Here is a 17,745-nt window from a genome sequence, read left to right on the forward strand (position 1 = left end):
ACCGAGCCCTGCCCCCACACGCCCACCTCCCCCCGGATCTCCTGGAGGCCAACTTGGGGCCCGTCAGAGGCAGCGAGAGAAAAAAGTTCCTAAAAAAAAAAGAAAATATTTACCTTGCTCTCAGCTGGCGATCCGGCTCCCTCCATGGTCTCCTCCTCCGTGCTGCGCTTGCCCGACATCCATTGCGGAGCGCAGCACGGAGGAGGAGACCACGGAGGGAGCCGGATCGCCAGCTGAGAGCAAGGTAAGTATTTTCTTCTTCTTTTTTTCAGGAACTTTTTTCTCTCGCTGCCTCTGACGGGCCCCCTGGGCTGCAGGGCCCATATATATAATCATTTTTTATTTTTTTTTATATATATATAGGGGCCCCGGTGCACTGCTTTGCTAAGAGGGCCCTGCTAACGCCATCTAGAGATACAAAAGATAGGTTCTACTATACATTTGTCAATATACCAAAAAATAAGAACCAGGGCCTATTCAGTGTTCATTTATACTGAATAAAAAAATCTGCATCACTCTACTGATGGTATAAGAAGTTACACTGTCAGAATACAGCTGATGTTCTGCTATGTATAGTGGATATACTCTTCAATCCTTTACCAAATCCCATTGTTTTAAAACTTTATTATATTATCTTGCTTTATCGCCAAACTTTATTATGTGCTACATTATATGTACACAGGCAGTGTCTTAATATAAAAGAGCACAGACATTGACTTCTGTGGCAGTAGACTAGGATAAGTGTAGGTAAGAATATAGTATGACCTTTCCTTTGTCCATGCAGTGTACATTCTTATAGAGTTCTATAAATGGGTGACAATGAGCGAATGGGCTTATCAAACTTGTGAAAAAAGAATGTCATCGTTTTTAAAAACATGAACATTAGTTTTTGGGAAGGCGACCTCCATCTCATTACATTTGTCTCCAATTAATCTCCGAGCACACAGCGAGCTGCAGCTGCATGTAAAGGCAAATTGGAAAAATCTGTGAAATGGGGGAAGGGAGAGAGTCTGTGTGTGGCATTGCAAGACCTCAATGATTCACTGGCTGCCCTCCCTCCCCCACCCCACCCCTGCCGCAAGCCTGGAAAAAGAAAGCGTAAAAGAAATATAAAACGTAGTGGGAGAGTGAAAGGGGGAGAGGAAAAGGGCCACACTCTGCAGAGAGGAGAGAGAGAGAGAAAAGGATCAAAATAAAAGCGTTTTTTAGGGCATTTTTATGCGTGATATCTCCTTTTCAGAGCTTGTCTGGTACCATTGTGACTCTGATCTGTGAATGGGGGATAAGACTAGAGGAGAAAGGGGCAGCTTTATACGGAGAGAGGGAAAGGTTAGGGCAAGGAGGAAAATAAAAGTTGAATATAATAGAATAGTTTAGAATAGTAGAGTAGAGACACTTAACACATTAACTGCTGAACCACTAAAAGACACATTAAGAGTAGAGCTGAAGGTTAGAAGTTAGAGGTTTGGGAGCTGCATTTTATTGTGTATATTAACTTATCAGCGGATTAAAGACAGTGACATGTTACACGGGCTGCACATTGATGTTCTTTTCTCAAGGTTTTTCATACATTTTTACATTACTTTTTAAATATGAGCAGAGAAAGGAACTTTCTTTTACATCTGCTCCAAACTCTTTGCTATATTCAAGTGCCTGCATATGTTTATGCATACAGAACCTCCTTGATCATCCTCCCTCTTGTTGTTATTACTGGATCCCAGATGCTGTCCAGATGACCAATGCACTTAGGCACTGATTGAAACGTTTGCTTCCTTTAGTCCTCATTTGCTTCATCCTTCGCAGCCTGTTGCCCCCACAATTCTTCCACCCTAGACCTGGGCCTGAATGTAATTTCCGCAAATCCAGGTATATTCATTAGTGCACTGGTGCATACAGTAAACAAAATAAGAAGGATAATTGACAAACTGAACCCTGGTGTGTTTATGTTTTAGCCAGTAAGCTCCAATGAGAAAGGACTGAATGATTAAATATCCTTTGTAAAGTACTGCATAATATATAGGTGCAATATAAAAAGTAATGACTAATAATAATAATAATAATAATAATAATAATAATGATGTTCTTATAATAACAAAAATTTGCAACATCATTTGTAGCATAATTTGTGTTTTCTTCAGTTTGATACATTTATATTGTTAGACAAATTTAGGATTTTGAGCTACCAAGACACTACACCTTTCTTCCCTTAACCAGACAGTGATTTTTGCCACATTTTGGGGGGATTCAATTCAGAGCGAGGTCCCATAGGACACTACTGGTTATTATGGTAGAGAAAATTCTGTTCCTTGTTGCTTGCACCTCTATGAGGTTGAGCAAAAACGAGCAGTGATTTAAACCTGAACAACACCTTGGAGTGTCATTGCACAAGGCTCCTACAGGATCTCTTGCTGAATTGAATTCCCCCATTATAATTCTTATGTGTATATCACTGATCATTGGTTTTTTGATATTTTCTAGTTCAATACATTACCTCCGCTATTTGTTGCTAATGGAGTTAGTGTTACTTGGCCATCCAAATGGGCAACAGTAAGATTATATGACTGTATGTATACCTACAATAGCTTAATGAATAGGCGCAATTTTTATAAAATCTTCTCATAGACTGTAGGCTAAGTGCCAGCATTGATGGACACATACATTTGTGTGATGTGCTTTATGTAAAGGGCCTGATTATCCACTAGCCTGACTATGCTGCAGTTTAGGGCACAAGGATTTTAGGGAGAAACAAAAAATTTTTGGGGGGAGGGAGGGTGAAATTGTGACAGGAAAAGGCATAAGCTGCAATTCATTGTAAAATATAAGCATATAGTTGTTCTCCAAAGTAAAAAGAAAACATGAAAGAGTAGGGATTTAATATTAATATTCCCATGGCAAAGGTTGAAGACAATGGGCCATTCCGAGTAAGAGAGACAAGGATGGTGACAGGCGCAGCAGTGAAACCCCCTCCAACTCCACATCTTCACCCTCAGTAATGCTTGTACTGCTATACAATTCTGAGATTAGTGAAAAAGATGTCCGTGACCCTTTTCAAAAACTAAGTGGAGCTAAGTTTTTAAAACATTGGAACATATACATTGGTGGGGGAAGCAAGATGGATATTACTTTAAGAATGCGTGTGTTTCAATATACCGCGTATTACCCTGGCGTGGAATGCGAGGGGGCGCTATGAGGGTATTAGCTTGAACATGTAATCAGACCCTGTTTACGTAGGACATATAATACAGAATAAGGGGAATGTGCACTTATAATATGCTTTACATGTGCCAGACTATACTATTCAATTTGCTGTTTACCACATGTGGTGAGGTATGTGAATGTCTTCACATTTGCATAGTGCTTAATAGGAATGAAAGTGAAAGAACATGGTGAGAGTGAAAGTGGGAGATAATTCCCAGTATAGAGGATTGGATAGGTAGGGCCTTTGTGATGCAGAATGTGTACATCGTCCTTGAATTGCAAATGTTCATCATTTAGAAGAGAGAGCTGTATACAGCTTTATTTGTACATCATTTAAAAGGAAGTATCACTTCCCACACCAGGGAATGCAGCTGTTAGCTCACATTTAAAGTTTGTCACCCATTAACCTCCATTTGAAATATTTTGGATATGCACAAAACCCTTAAAATGTACCTGCATTAACCCATATACATAACATGTTACCCTAATGAATGACATAATCAGCTATTTATATAGCGCCACTAATTCCGCAGCGCTGTACAGAGAATTCACATCAGTCCTTGCCCCATTGGAGCTTACAGTCTAAATCCCCTAACATACACACAAAGACTACGGTCAATTTTGATAGTAGTCAATTAACTTGCCAGTATGTTTTTGGAGTGTGGGAGGAAACTAGAGCACCTGGAGGAAACCCACACAAGCACGGGGAGAACATACAAACTCCACACAAATAAGGCCATGGTCCGGAATCGAACTCATGACCCCAGTACTGAGAGGCAGAAGTACTATCCACTAAGCCACCGTGCTGCCCCATAACTGAATTCTGATTATAAGGGATAACATTACTAAGTAGTATGTACACCATACTTGCCAATTCTCCCAGGAGAGCAGGCAATTCTCCTGCATCCTGCCCACTTTCTAGTGAAGTGGGCAGGATGGGAGCATCAATGACGCAATTATGGGAATACTAATTGTTTGGCTAAGTCTATTTAATAAATGTCAATGCTATTAATTTAATGTGTGGGCTGGTTGAGGTACGTAGGCCTAATCATTAAATGTGGGTGCTGTTGAATTAATGTAAGAGCTGGGTTTTGGGAGGGAGGCCTAGAGTGTACATTAATTGCTGTTGTTGTTAATATTTCATGTACCTATCCTTTCTTCCACATATGGCCCCAACATTCCAGGATCCAGACACGCAGCAATGGAGTGAGAAGAGCCGGACTAGGAAAACTGATACAGGCTCTGGTGAACCGGATGATTTATCCAGCCTCCTAGAAAAAGACCCCACATCAAAACTCAAGTCAAAATCATATGCAAAAGGTCCAGATGATAGGATAGCGACCACTGAACCTTCAGTGCCACAGCAGATCCATCAAGTCCCAGTCCGGGAGAACTTGTGGAAGAATATCAAGCCAGCAGACCCCTACTGACTACTTATTCTGCACCTCAGAGCTGCAATTTATTGAGTCCGTGCATGTCAGTGAGAAACCTAATTTAAGGAATTCAGTGGTGTATCAAGTGCCTGGTTCTACTCCAGGCTTCTTTTTCTCAGTTACCCAACCTACATTGAAATACAAAGCCTCATTGCCTTTGCCAATAGGAAGCAGGGTTTAAACAGTCACAAAAATGAAACCAATGAGAGAAGCAGCTATGAAGATTAACGAATCCATGCCTGTTCATCTGATATAAATCCAACCTAAAAGACCACTAAAATGAGATAATAAAGCCCAGTCTAATAAGCTTTATCATCTGAAGAAAGATGAAGACAGCCATAAATAGCAGATGAATACAAATATGTCCAACCAGAGAAGGCATAAGGTATATTGTAGCAGGCGTATTTGTATGACCTTGCTCCAATCCAGAACCCCAACTAACGGTTGCCAAAGCAGGGAATGTCAGGAAGGTCACCCCAACACAGAGCTTGGACAGAGGTTACCAAAACTGGCTTGAAGCCAGATCAAGAAGTTCCTGCAGAGTCCACAGTGGATAAAACACTTCAATCCACTCCCATGCCACCTGTTTTAAGACAAAAAGAACAAGATTCTGCCCAAAAGGATAACCCTTATTTTTTTTACTGTTCCCAGATCAAATGCATTAATTTTTGTTGAGTCCTATAAGCTTGACAAACCCATACTTGTTCATGTGTTTATTATTCTGAAGTCACCCATGTTTCTACAGAGACCTACAAGGAATCAAAATAATAATCTGCTGCCATATTGTTATTTAAATTCAGATGGTCTACTGTGTGATGAGTTCAAAAAGTATGAAAACCCAGAGTGCTTATTTCTTCATTATTTCATAACAAAATTAATATACTCCAGTGTGAAGTGATATATAACAAGAAGGACAAATTCTGCAATGTACAGACTGGATTAGAAAAATTGATCTACTCATTGTCACCATTTGAAACATCTAACTTGGAAGAGACATTTATTTATATTTTCTCCTGTATTCCTGGTTTTTATGCATGATAAATGATTGTGTATAAAATATACAAGAGATGCAGACTTCTGCTCCACTGGCACATTGCTCCTTTCCAGATTTTAGCCGCAGCCATTTGGACCGTTCCATTCCTGTCAGTTCCTCCCAGGGTTTGCAGCTGTTTCTGGATGTAGCCCCTATGAGACTCTACTCTGCTATTCACAACTCCTGCACAAGGGACTGGAAAGGAACAGAAAGGAGAGTTCCTTGCTTCTCAGAGGATAGGCTTCTAGCCTGGGCGACTGAGAAACCATAAAATCTCTGACTGCTGCTAGATTATCAATCGGTTATTGACCTGAAGCTGTATTTTTGTTTAATTACTGTTGACTGGTAATCCACCCCCCCCCCCCCCCGACCAGTGAATCTTAACAACAATTTGATACTTGTTGCAGTAGTGCACTTAACTTTCCAGATGTGTGTGCAGAAAGTTCTGCTTTATGTTTTGAAATCATACAATGTAGTCCGGCGCGGGCTGGCAAAGTTCAGCCCGGGGGGACGTGGCCGCATCGCGTGTCATGTGATGCGGCCGCCTGCGCGCTGATGCGGCCACTTGAAATATTTAGGAAATATTGTATTCAGCAGGGGGGGGGGGCAAAATAGCTGTCAGACAGAGCGGCCCCCCGGCCCCGCCCGCCTCTGAATGTAGTTGTCAGTAAAGTTATACTAGATACACAGTGTTAGCTTTATTGTCTCATTACTGGGACTTTAGGTTCGTTTTAAACCTAGACACCATAGGTCTGACTCATTAAAGACAGTAAAGCAAAACAAAAATTAGTAACTTTGTTCTTTGGCAAAACCATGTTGCATTGGAGGTGGAGGATAGATTGTAAGCTTGCGAGCAGGGCCTTCTCACCTCTATGCCTGTTTTACCCAGTTTGTTTATTAGTTTACTATGTTTGTCCCCAATTGTAAAGCGCTACGGAATATGTTGGCGCTATATAAATAAATGATGATGATGAGGTAAATTTAAAATGTGATGGCAGATTTATAGTTGGTAAATGGCATGCAGGTATGCCTGTGTTCAAGTACCAGCTGATCTGAAGATACGTTTCTAGTTGAATATGGGTGCAAGTACGTTCTGCCTATACGGCACTTGTCGAATGCAGACAGTCACAACTCACTGCAGGATACCCACAAAGCATATTTATATATAAAATCCCATCAGAACGCACAGATAAAAAAAAAAAAAAATACATTAACACCTGTTAATAATATAACCATTTATAAAAATTAATTGAAAAAAATGTGTTTTTTTTACATGAAATATATTTATCAGGATGTTCTTAATTCCTACTTTGCATAGAATTAATTTTTACAGTTGCTCTCAATTGCAAACCCATGTTCTGACATGCATACGTGACCGTCATCACTATCAATTGGCACTTACACCTGCCCTGCTGCTGGTGCAAGTAATTTGGCCAAAAATGAACATTCCTGAAAGATGCTGAGAACTTGAGTCGGACGGATGTGCGTGCACTGGACCTTGGTTTGCCCTTACTGTCTACATACGCCTCTTCTTTCCCCCGTTCCGCACTTTAAATTGTAGGCTGTCGGAAGTGTCCTTTGCGTTCAAAGATCAATTGCATACACTTACATTCACTGTTGTATAGTCCATCTTTGAGCATGGGAAATACACACATATCAGTATTTACATTCCTTAATGAATTAGGTCCTATCTGTGTGGAGTTTGTATGTTCTTCCCATGTTCCTGTGGGTTTCCTCTGGGTGCTCCGGTTTCCTCCTACAGTCTAACAATGTGCTGGAAGTTTAATTGGCATCTGAATAAATTGGACATAATGGACCTGATTCATTAAGGAATATAAATAGCGATTTTGTACGTATAATCCTCTGCGCATGCCCCGAACCAGACCACAGAACGCTCTGATGTCCAATTTATCTTCAAGTGCAACGGACATTTACTACAACCTACGATTTTAGGGAAGGAATGGGGCACTTGCTGGTAATCAATGTAAGTGTGAGCGTGACAATCTCAAGTGCACGCAGCAGTGTCCGAGCCAAGCTCTGGGCATCTCAAAGGTCCTTGTACTTTAGCTACAGGTCTAGTCTAGCTGCTAACATGTGTTTTTGTGTCTGAAGTGCAGAATTCAATTGTCAGCTCCACTGATGTGAAGGAATAAACATTCACTGATTGCAAAGTGCTGTGAATATTTTAGTGCCATATAAATAAAGAGTAATAAAATATAAAAGTACAAGTTAACCCGTGCATGATACTCATGCATTCTAGTCAAATCAAGCTACTTAAGGTGTTAAAAAGGTTCTTGTCATGCATTTGGGCCATAGCCCAGGCCTCAACCACCAACCACTCCCCACTGTCACCCCCGGCAACAACCAACCACTCCCAACTGTCACTTCTCCTCCAAGAAATATATATATATTTTTTTAAATCTTTAGAAACACTTTTAACAATTAACAAATTAAATTAACAAATTAAAAACATCTTCGTATACCAAATTTCAGCCCTTTCTGAATTTTTTTTTCCACACACACTAAGAATGTAGTAGGTCAGTGTATAACTCTGCCCAGCAGGTGGCGCTGCAGCTTGGTTTTATTTTTTCCACACACAGACAGACTAACACACGCCACTAGACATTTATATATTAGATATTGGCCAAGTAAAAAAGAAATACCAGCTCTTGTGGTTCAGTTGTTTTGTGGAAGGTGCTTGTGTGCTATGTGACATTGTAGTGTGATTTGTATGTATGTCTTTGTATGTAAATGTAGAATATGTTTATGCAATAAATTAAGAATTGTCAAAATATAGGCAATAGGCAATCTGACTTGCTATTAGAGAAATCAATTCCTGGAGCTATTTTATCAGATGGTATAAAATAGGAAGTATATAGTTTCGTACAACTCTGACACACTGTGCACTGCCCTAGAAATTCCAAACCAAATCAAACAATTATTTTGAAGCAAATCTTATAACTTGAGATGAGCAAGTTACTATATGCTGATGGTATGAAGATGTGGATGAGAGATTGTCTTATCAACCAATTACTTACCAATAAATTGTGGCAACTTCATAGAGGATTATGACCTATTATTAACGTACAATCCGCCTTAACCTTTATCACAGATTTCCATCGATATGTGGAATTCGAGGGTTAAAATTTTCCTGTGGACATTTGTAGAGCAAATCTTTTCAACAGCAAAGTGGGTGCCAATGAATGGCCGCTTTAGAAGTCAGGACGACAGAGCCAAAGCTTTAAAATCATACAGTTAAACCCAAGACACTCCAAGATCCTCCAAGCGGTTTGCAAGGCCACTTAGAAAGTTTGTTTTGTAATTGAGTAAATTGTTTACTCTTTTCTTCCAACTTTCTCCTCCCCATCTTCCTGGCGTTGTCTTGAATACCCCCTTTTTTGTCCCACTGGCCAGCATTCTGCACAGACATATAACCATGCCAAACAGCCCTCTGCATGACAATGGTCAGGCTCTTCTGTGCCTTGTAATTGTACTGGGCTAAGGGTCGGTTTTATTAGCTGTGTGATTTAAAGCTAAACCGTTGTGACTGCTTTTTTAACACAGGCCTGTGCAAGCAGCGGGCGTGGGTTGAATAATAATGACAAGTGAAATATGCCAAAAGAGGAGTGGTCATAGCTGCTGCAAAAGTTCACTCTTTTTAGAGTGTAAGCGTTATAGGGAAAAGTAAAATTCTATTTCTAACCATTACGTTTACATTTCAAAGGCCACCCTAGTTGTACTCATTTTTATACAGCAGTCAATATAAAAAAATACGGGTGTATTATATGTGGACATCAATACAGACATCAAGCAGTGGTGGAAGCCATTTTGTGTCTCATGTTTCAGAGATGTTTATAGTAACTATGACTATGTTCTCATGCATATTGTTTCAGCTCACAAAATGGTTGCCTCCATTATGTGAAGGTGTCTGCTCCACTTTAATTTATGGTGACGGATGCACTTGCAGTTGTACTGTATTTAATGTGAGACCATCAGAGGAATATAAGGCACCTTAATTAAACAGAGATATACACATTTATCCATACTTGCCAACTCTCTCGGAATGTCCGGGAGACTCCCGCATTTCGCGTGAGTCTCACGGACTCCCGGGAGAGTGTGGCAATCTCCCACATCGGACACTTCACTAGGAAGTGGGCAGAATTAGGTCCAAAACACCGCAATTCAACGGGAATCGCTGCTTTTGGCCCCACCCCTGATGTAAAATGACGTCATTACGTCACGGGAGCGGGTCCAAAATGATGCAAATTTTGTAGTCCCGCCCCCCATCACGCCCACCTCCCCCGGCAGGCTCCCGGAAGCCAACTTCAGGAAGTTGGTAAGTATGCATTTACATGAGCTATGTGACTACCAGCAATGGCAATTCCATGTATTGATGTAAATATTAAAAAGAAGGAGAACATGTTAAATGATGCAGTTGCAGCCATTCACTCATATAGGATGGGGGACAGGGACAGGCTAGTCTGGGAGGCATGTGGGGGGGGGGATCTGCCCCGGTCCGTTCCAGTCCCATAGTTCCAATCCCTTGGGCTGGGTCACTGGGCCACCTGCATTTTTCCCCTTTACAGTGTTCCTAAAAGGCTGCTGAGCCGAGTCTCGAGCCCTGGGCTGAAATTTGCCAGACAGCACCTGATAGAGACGGAAGTTTTTTTCTCCTGAACCTGTCTGTTAAAGTATTTTTAATGCTTTGGTTATACATGTGCACTCTACAAGGTCATAGGGACCATGCACATTACTAAAATGAATGGGAGTAAAATATGTGTAAAGATAGACATTCCTTTGGTTGGTTTAGGATACACTCTGATGTAGAGCCTGTTGTATATAAAGCTGTTGGTTCAGTTGGTACTTTACCAAGTAACATTGGTTTGGATTAACCGACCTCAGCACAGACACAAACACTGGAATATGTGGCTACACCCAGCTGGTACACACTAATGCAACATCAGGAATTTTCAATGTTTCTGCATCAGTGTATTCAGCTAAAATACCATATTCATTATTTTTAGAATGTTCTGTTTTTTATCAAGACTCCCCCAGATATGCGTTGATCATTATTGTTTAATCAGAGGTGGGGGAGGTGCTACCTAGGCAACCTAACTGATCACACAACAGGGAGAAGAAACAGAGAAAAAGGGGATGCAATGAGAAATTATTATTATGAATTAAAACATAATAACCTTTATTGAATACTCATTAAAATATACCCCATATTGTGTGACAAGAAAACAAGTGAAATTGTTATTTAAAATAAACTTAAAGAGAATATGTGCGAAACGTAAGAAATTTGTAAATACAAATATTATTTACCAACTTCCGGGCTTCCAGTTCCAGTAATGCCAGGGATCTGAGCATCGCTCAGTTGTTCAGCAAAATTGTCTTTTTTAAATGGGACTAAAGAAGATTTTTTTATCTTCCATATTGCCTATTATTGATAAATAGCATCCTATATCATCATCAACAATTATTTATATAGCGCCAGCAAATTCCGTAACGCTTTACAATTGGGAACAAACATAGTAATTAAACAATACTGGGTAATACAGACTGACAGAGGGGTAAGAGGGCCCTGTTCACAAGCTTACAGTCCTATATGTAGATTATGGTCTTTGTACAGAGTTTACTGCACTACAACTGGTGCACAGGAAAAATGTGCTATACTGCTTACCAACCAGTATTCTGTCATTTTTCTAGCACATACTGAAGATAAAAACAAGTGACAGATTGGTTGCTAAGGGGAACAGTATATTTTTCCTGTGCGCTAAATTTAATTGATGTCCCTAATTGTGCTCTATTCAAGTGAAGCTATTCTTGCATTCTTAACAAGTATGTTTTCAAGCCACAGTTGTCTGGTGTGACTTGGAAACAGATGATACTTTATTTTTAGCTTAACCTACCACTTGGTTTTCGGAGTTTACTTTAGGTGTTGTATGTTTGTCAGAGTAACACTTCTAATTGTAATCTTCAACTATTTTATTGGTGAGACTTATTTCCCTTTACACTCAATAGTCTTGTCTGGTATGAGTCTGAAAAGCTCTATGTTGTCAAATTCTTACATGTCAATTTGATCATTTATACCTTCCAAGCTCAAACTGTGGTCCTTGGCAGTGCACTTCTGTTACTCTGATATTATCTCAGCCCTTTAATGAGTCCTTATGAGTAATACATTTACTAAAACCAAGCCTGTCTCCTTGTTAATCTCTGTTCATTAGACCAGTGGTTCTCCATACACTCACTAATAATGCAGATATGCGAGCAGGAGCATAAGTGTGAGAAGAAATTAGTCTGCGCTCGGTATATCCCATGTTATAAGTGTATTAATCATTCTTTTCAACCCATCCAACTTTGCTTATAATTAATGCGAATGCGCTGGAAGGAGATCTGCAAAACATGCACTTTATGGAGGTCTGTTAGCAAATTTAGCAATTATTATACAAAGAGAGGTAGCTACTTTGTGGCTGAATGTATTTTCAGCCTATCACTGCACTAGAAGTTAGTGACATCACTGATGTATGCAGGTAAGTCTGTCTCTGCTGTATTTGGGTAAGTATTTATAACATACTTTTTGATAATGCAATCACAATGGTATCCAATCATCTACACAAACATAATTATGGACATTTTGGGAAACTTTTATCAAAGCGTTCTTTTCTGCAGATCACGGGCAATACCAGAATAAAGAGCTCAACATTTTTAATACAGGGATATAAACCTCTGTGACAACCACAGTAGTAGAATGAAGTTTAGTTTTCTGTAGAACTTTGCAACAGGCTGACAGAGCCAAGTCTTCCGTTTTACTGTCCAATTAATTTTTTTTTGTAAATTAAATGTTTTCGTTTTCTGCAATGAAGGAAGCTCAAGAATCCCTTGTGACTATTCCCTGTTACAGAGATACTTCACCTTCCGTCCATACTAACCATATAAATGCATCTATACTTCCTACTGACACTTTTGTAAAGACTTCACACCTATCACTTGGTGACAAAGCTGTATCCTCTTGTGCTGTAGTATATAGCACAAGGCTACAAAATTAATTGTATGTTTTGTGTCAAGCAAATACCTCTTAACAACCTGAACAGTCTAACAGAGCCAACTTTTTATGCCAATCGATTTTACATGCGGTCGATGATCCGATCGCTCGGTCCATGGACTGCATACACACTAGCCTTGTTTTAGACGATAAAGGGAAGAGCGGATATCCCTTTAGCGACTTTTTACAGCCATGTTGTCGTGAGCAATAATTGCAATTTCGGAAGTATATGAGGAAGTATCGGAGGATTGTCGTGGATCGGTCGGAAGTTTATACACACTACACAGCGGAAACGAGATTGGAACGAAAATATTTAACGGTACGACCAACCAAATATGGCGACAATCGCCCATTTGGGCAGACTTTCGACCATGGTGTCACTGCACACACTGACCCGACTATTGAACTAGTGGTCGTATGTCGGCTGGTTGAGCCAATTATTGGACAAAAACTCTGTAGTGTGTACCCAGCTTAAGGGACCTATGTAACAAATTCACCGGGCCAGTGATGGCTGCCAATAGCTTTCACCAGGCTCTGGCAAAGTGCAGGGAATCCTATTTACCACGGGTGGCTTATTAGAATGGCCACAAGATGCTCACAAACACAGACTGACAGAGATAATCATCTACTGCATTTAGCAACATGTTCAATATTGGCCCAATTGAATTTAATTGGGCATTGCTTTACTTGTGGTATAAACAGTTTGTACCATTGGTCCAATTACCCAGTGTCACTGACGATCTTGCAGAGTGTGCTGTTATCTTTAGATCTGATGATGGATCTGCTGTGTAGAAACAGATGTATATAATGCACACAACTAAAGTTATATAGAAATCTTGCCCAACAACAGAATTCTGATGGTTCACATCCCCTTTAATTCTAATGCAAACAAAGGAATTCTGTTTTTAGTCCTGCCCTTATTATGTTAACATAGAACTACCTATAGCGTTAAGTCCATGGCAAATGTCATTGTTGCACAATTTTATTTAGAATGTATATCGCATCTGACTGTAAATAAAATATATAAACCACAGGAAATTAAGTTTATCTTTTAATTAAGGATAGAAACAGGGGTGCTTCATTTAATAAAAGTCTTTTAACATTTTTACAATTTTAAAATAAAGGTATTACAGATAAGCCAGCAGAGAACCAGTCACTATCGGTAACACCTAACAAAATCCACCTACCAATAGCCTTAGCAAGGACAATAGTGTGTGGAATTGTATTTATTAATTAATACCTAGTAAGGTATTGCATTTTGTAATTTATTCCTTAAATGTCCTGTGTTTATATGCAGACAAAATACCCTTGGATCTAATCCATTCATGTGCGAATGTCTTTATCAGCTAATTAGAAGAGTAAGCTCTTGTTAGTCCCACAGAGCGTGCTTGCTTTTCATCAGAGAAGGGGATATTTATTAGAGATGGTCACTGACCCCCGTGTTTTGGTTTTGGATTCGGTTTTGGATCTGGATTACCGTCGTGTTTTGGTTTTGGTTTTGGTTTTGCAAAACCGCCATTGCGTGTTTTGGTTTTGGTTTTGGTTTTGTTTGGTTTTGTTTTGCTATTTTTTGGGAAAATCCATGTTTTTGGGCCTAAATTAACCCAATTTAGTGCTCCAACTGTTTTAGAGACAAGTAATCTAATTGTTGAGGTAATAAATCATCCAAAAAAACAGTTTAATTCTTCGTTGGTAGGCCTATTCTACACACAAAACAGATTGTCTTCCTCTCCATCTATGCATATTGGCAATGCAGCCATCGTCTTGAATGTATATTACACCCTACACTTATAGTTAAATATGTAAAGAAATGGAAAAAGCCAGTTTGGTTTCTGTCTCTCAAGGCCCCCCTCCACTTGTATAAAATACCAAAAAATTCAGCCATTATAGACTGTACAATATTAATTGACATGGAGAAAGCCAGTTTGGTTTCTGTCTCTCTAGGCCCCCCTCCACTTGTATAAAATACCAAAAAATTCAGCCATTATAGACTGTACAATATTAATTGACATGGAGAAAGCCAGTTTGGTTTCTGTCTCTCAAGGCCCCCCTCCACTTGTATAAAATACTAAAAAATTCAGCCATTATAGACTGTACAATATTAATTGACATGGAGAAAGACAGTTTGGGGTCACTCTGTCTCTCTAGGCCCCCCTCCACTTGTATAAAATACCAAACAATTCAGCCATTATAGACTGTACAATATTAATTGACATGGAGAAAGCCAGTTTGGTTTCTGTCTCTCTAGGCCCCCCTCCACTTGTATAAAATACCAAAAAATTCAGCCATTATAGACTGTACAATATTAATTGACATGGAGAAAGCCAGTTTGGTTTCTGTCTCTCAAGGCCCCCCTCCACTTGTATAAAATACAAAAAAATTCAGCCATTATAGACTGTACAATATTAATTGACATGGAGAAAGACAGTTTGGGGTCACTCTGTCTCTCTAGGCCCCCCTCCACTTGTATAAAATACTAAAAAATTCAGCCATTATAGACTGTACAATATTATGAAAAATGGACAAAGCCAGTTTAGGGTCACTCTGTCTATGACACCCTACCCTTAAGGATAAATTGCCCTAACAGCAGCCTTTCAAGATGGTATGTGATATGGAAATGCCACAAGTCCCTTTCCTCTTTGGGGGTAGATTGCACCCTACACTTACATAGAAAGTTTTAAAAAGATGTTATCGGCATCATCTTCAGCTTCATCCTCACCCTCATCAGTGTGTACGTCATCATCACAGACTATCAATTCATCGCCGCTTGAATCCGCCATTAGAGAACAGTCAGTGCTTGGATGTCTTGGATGGTGAAGGCCTTCCTCGTGGAAGATGTAGTTCATTTTTATAAACATCATTTTCTCCACATTTTTGGGAAGTAACCTTCTACGGCGATCACTGACTAAGTTCCCTGCTGTGCTGAACACTCGTTCAGAGTACACACTGGAGGGTGGGCAGCTTAGGTATTGCAAAGCAAGTTTGTACATGGGTTTCCAAATGGCCTGCTTTTCTTCCCAGTAAGGAAAGGGACTGTCTGACATTTCCATATCAACTACCTCTTGAAAGTAATCCTCCACCATCCTTTGCATGTTTATACTCATATTGGATGGACTTATGGGCAAAGTGACACTTTTTTTTGAAAAATCCTTCAAACCAGCCCAGATGTTAAATTGTTCTCGTCTGCCCCCTGTGTCTTCCCTGCTTCTTTTTTGGAAATTTAATTTTTTACGAGCAACAGCTTGAGAAAGTGAAGGAGGACACGTCGTCAAGCCGAGGCCCAGTTCAGCGGCCAACTTGCTGAGCAATAGCTCCTTGCAAAAGTTCACATCTCGCTCATTTACAAGTAAAGACTCAATGTAGGTTTTAAACCTTGGATCAAGCACAGTGGCCAAAACGTACTGATCCGAGTTCAAGATCTTAATAACTCGAGGATCATTGTGAAGCGAATTAAGTACTTGATCGACAAGGCCAACATACTTTGCTGAATTGCTTGCTTTCAGCTCCTCCTTCATTTTCTCAAGCTGCTTTTCCAATAGTCTAATTAAAGGAATGACTTGGCTCAAACTAGCAGAGTCTGCACTGACCTCACATGTCACAACTTCAAATGGTTTCAGCACCTTGCACAGCACTGAAAGGATTCCCCACTGTGCAAGAGTGAAATACATCCCCCCTCCTTTCCCAATGTCATGACTTGTGCAATATGCTTGGATGGCTTTGCGCTGTTCCTCCATCCTCTGAAGCATGTACAGGGTGGAATTCCACCGAGTTACCACCTCTTGCTTAAGTTGGTGGCAGGGCAAGTTAAACTGCTCTTGGAGCTGCTGTAATCTCCTACATGCTGTGGCTGAATGCCTGAAATGGCCTGAAATTTTACGGGCCACCGAAAGCATCTCCTGCACCTCACGGTTATTTCGTAGGAAGCTCTGCACCACCAAGTTGATGGTGTGAGCAAAACAGGGAATATGTTGGAAATCACCCAGCTGTAATGCTCGCACTATATTGTTGGCGTTATCTGAAATGACATACCCTGGGGAGAGTCCGAGTGGTATAAGCCATGCATCAATCACATCTCTCAGTTTGCGTAACAAATTGTCAGCCGTATGCCTGTTAGTGAAGCCGGTGATACAAAGAGTGGCCTGCCTGTGACAAATGTTACGTAGTGGTGTACATGCTGCTGCTGTTCCTGCTGGTGAAGGTGAATGACCAACCCAGTGGGCTGTCACAGTCATATAGTCTTTGGTTTGGCCACTTCCACTTGTCCACATATCTGTGGTTAAGTGAACAGTGGGCAGAATGGCATTTTTCAGCGCAATCTCTACATTTTTACACACTTTTTGGTATAGTTGTGGAATAGCTTTACGGGAGAAATGGTGTCGCGATGGAATTCTGTAACGCGGACACAAAACCTCAATTAACTGTGAAAAACCAGCTGCGTTTATTGTGGAGATTGGACGCAGATCTAACACTAACATTGCAGCCATGGCGTCTGTGATTCGCTTGGCGACTGGGTGACTGCTGTCATATTTGCTTCCCCTCGCAAATGATTGTTTCACAGTTAATTGCTGAAATGTAGGACTGCTCATTTTATTCACCTGCCTCTGGGATGACGATTCACCCCCAGCAGCAGCAACAGCAGCAGCAGGACTAACGCTTTCTTCAGAGGAATCAATAATAGTGCCGGAGTCATCCAGCCTTAAGTGGGATGCCGGGCTAACTCCGAGCGCTACTGAGGATATTGATGAGGATGGTGTGGTGGGTGTATTTTGTAGCCGTCGGTATGTCGGTGAGCGGAGGGTCTTAGCTGATGAGGGAGTGCTTGTATTTTTTTGGGAAGAACTTTCAGCTTTTCCCAACACTTTGCCATGAACTCTCGTTAAATGGCGTAACATAGACGAGGTTCCAAGATGGTTAAGGTCCCTCCCTCGACTGACTGTGGCTTCACATACACTACAAATGGCTATACAATTGTTGTCTGGATTTGGGTAGAAATAATTCCACACATAAGAAGTGGATTTTTTTGTTTTATGCCCAGG

General features: G+C 40.4%; 1 protein-coding gene across 2 annotated transcripts in view; it reads right to left on the reverse strand.

The window, feature by feature from the left end:
- The window catches only part of GLI1 (GLI family zinc finger 1), a 109,759-nt gene that overhangs the window by 41,847 nt on the left and 50,167 nt on the right, over positions 1–17,745 (reverse strand). The window contains exon 1 of one of the 2 annotated variants that reach the window (XM_075199380.1): positions 8,703–9,170. The exons of the other annotated variant lie outside the window; for it this stretch is intronic. The gene's annotated coding sequence lies outside the window, so the exon portion shown is untranslated. Of the gene's footprint in view, positions 1–8,702; positions 9,171–17,745 lie in introns of those variants that run through there. 2 annotated transcript variants of the gene reach the window in all.

The sequence above is a fragment of the Mixophyes fleayi genome, chromosome 2 (genome assembly GCF_038048845.1).
Source record: "Mixophyes fleayi isolate aMixFle1 chromosome 2, aMixFle1.hap1, whole genome shotgun sequence".
NCBI classification, from domain to species: Eukaryota; Metazoa; Chordata; class Amphibia; order Anura; family Limnodynastidae; genus Mixophyes; species Mixophyes fleayi.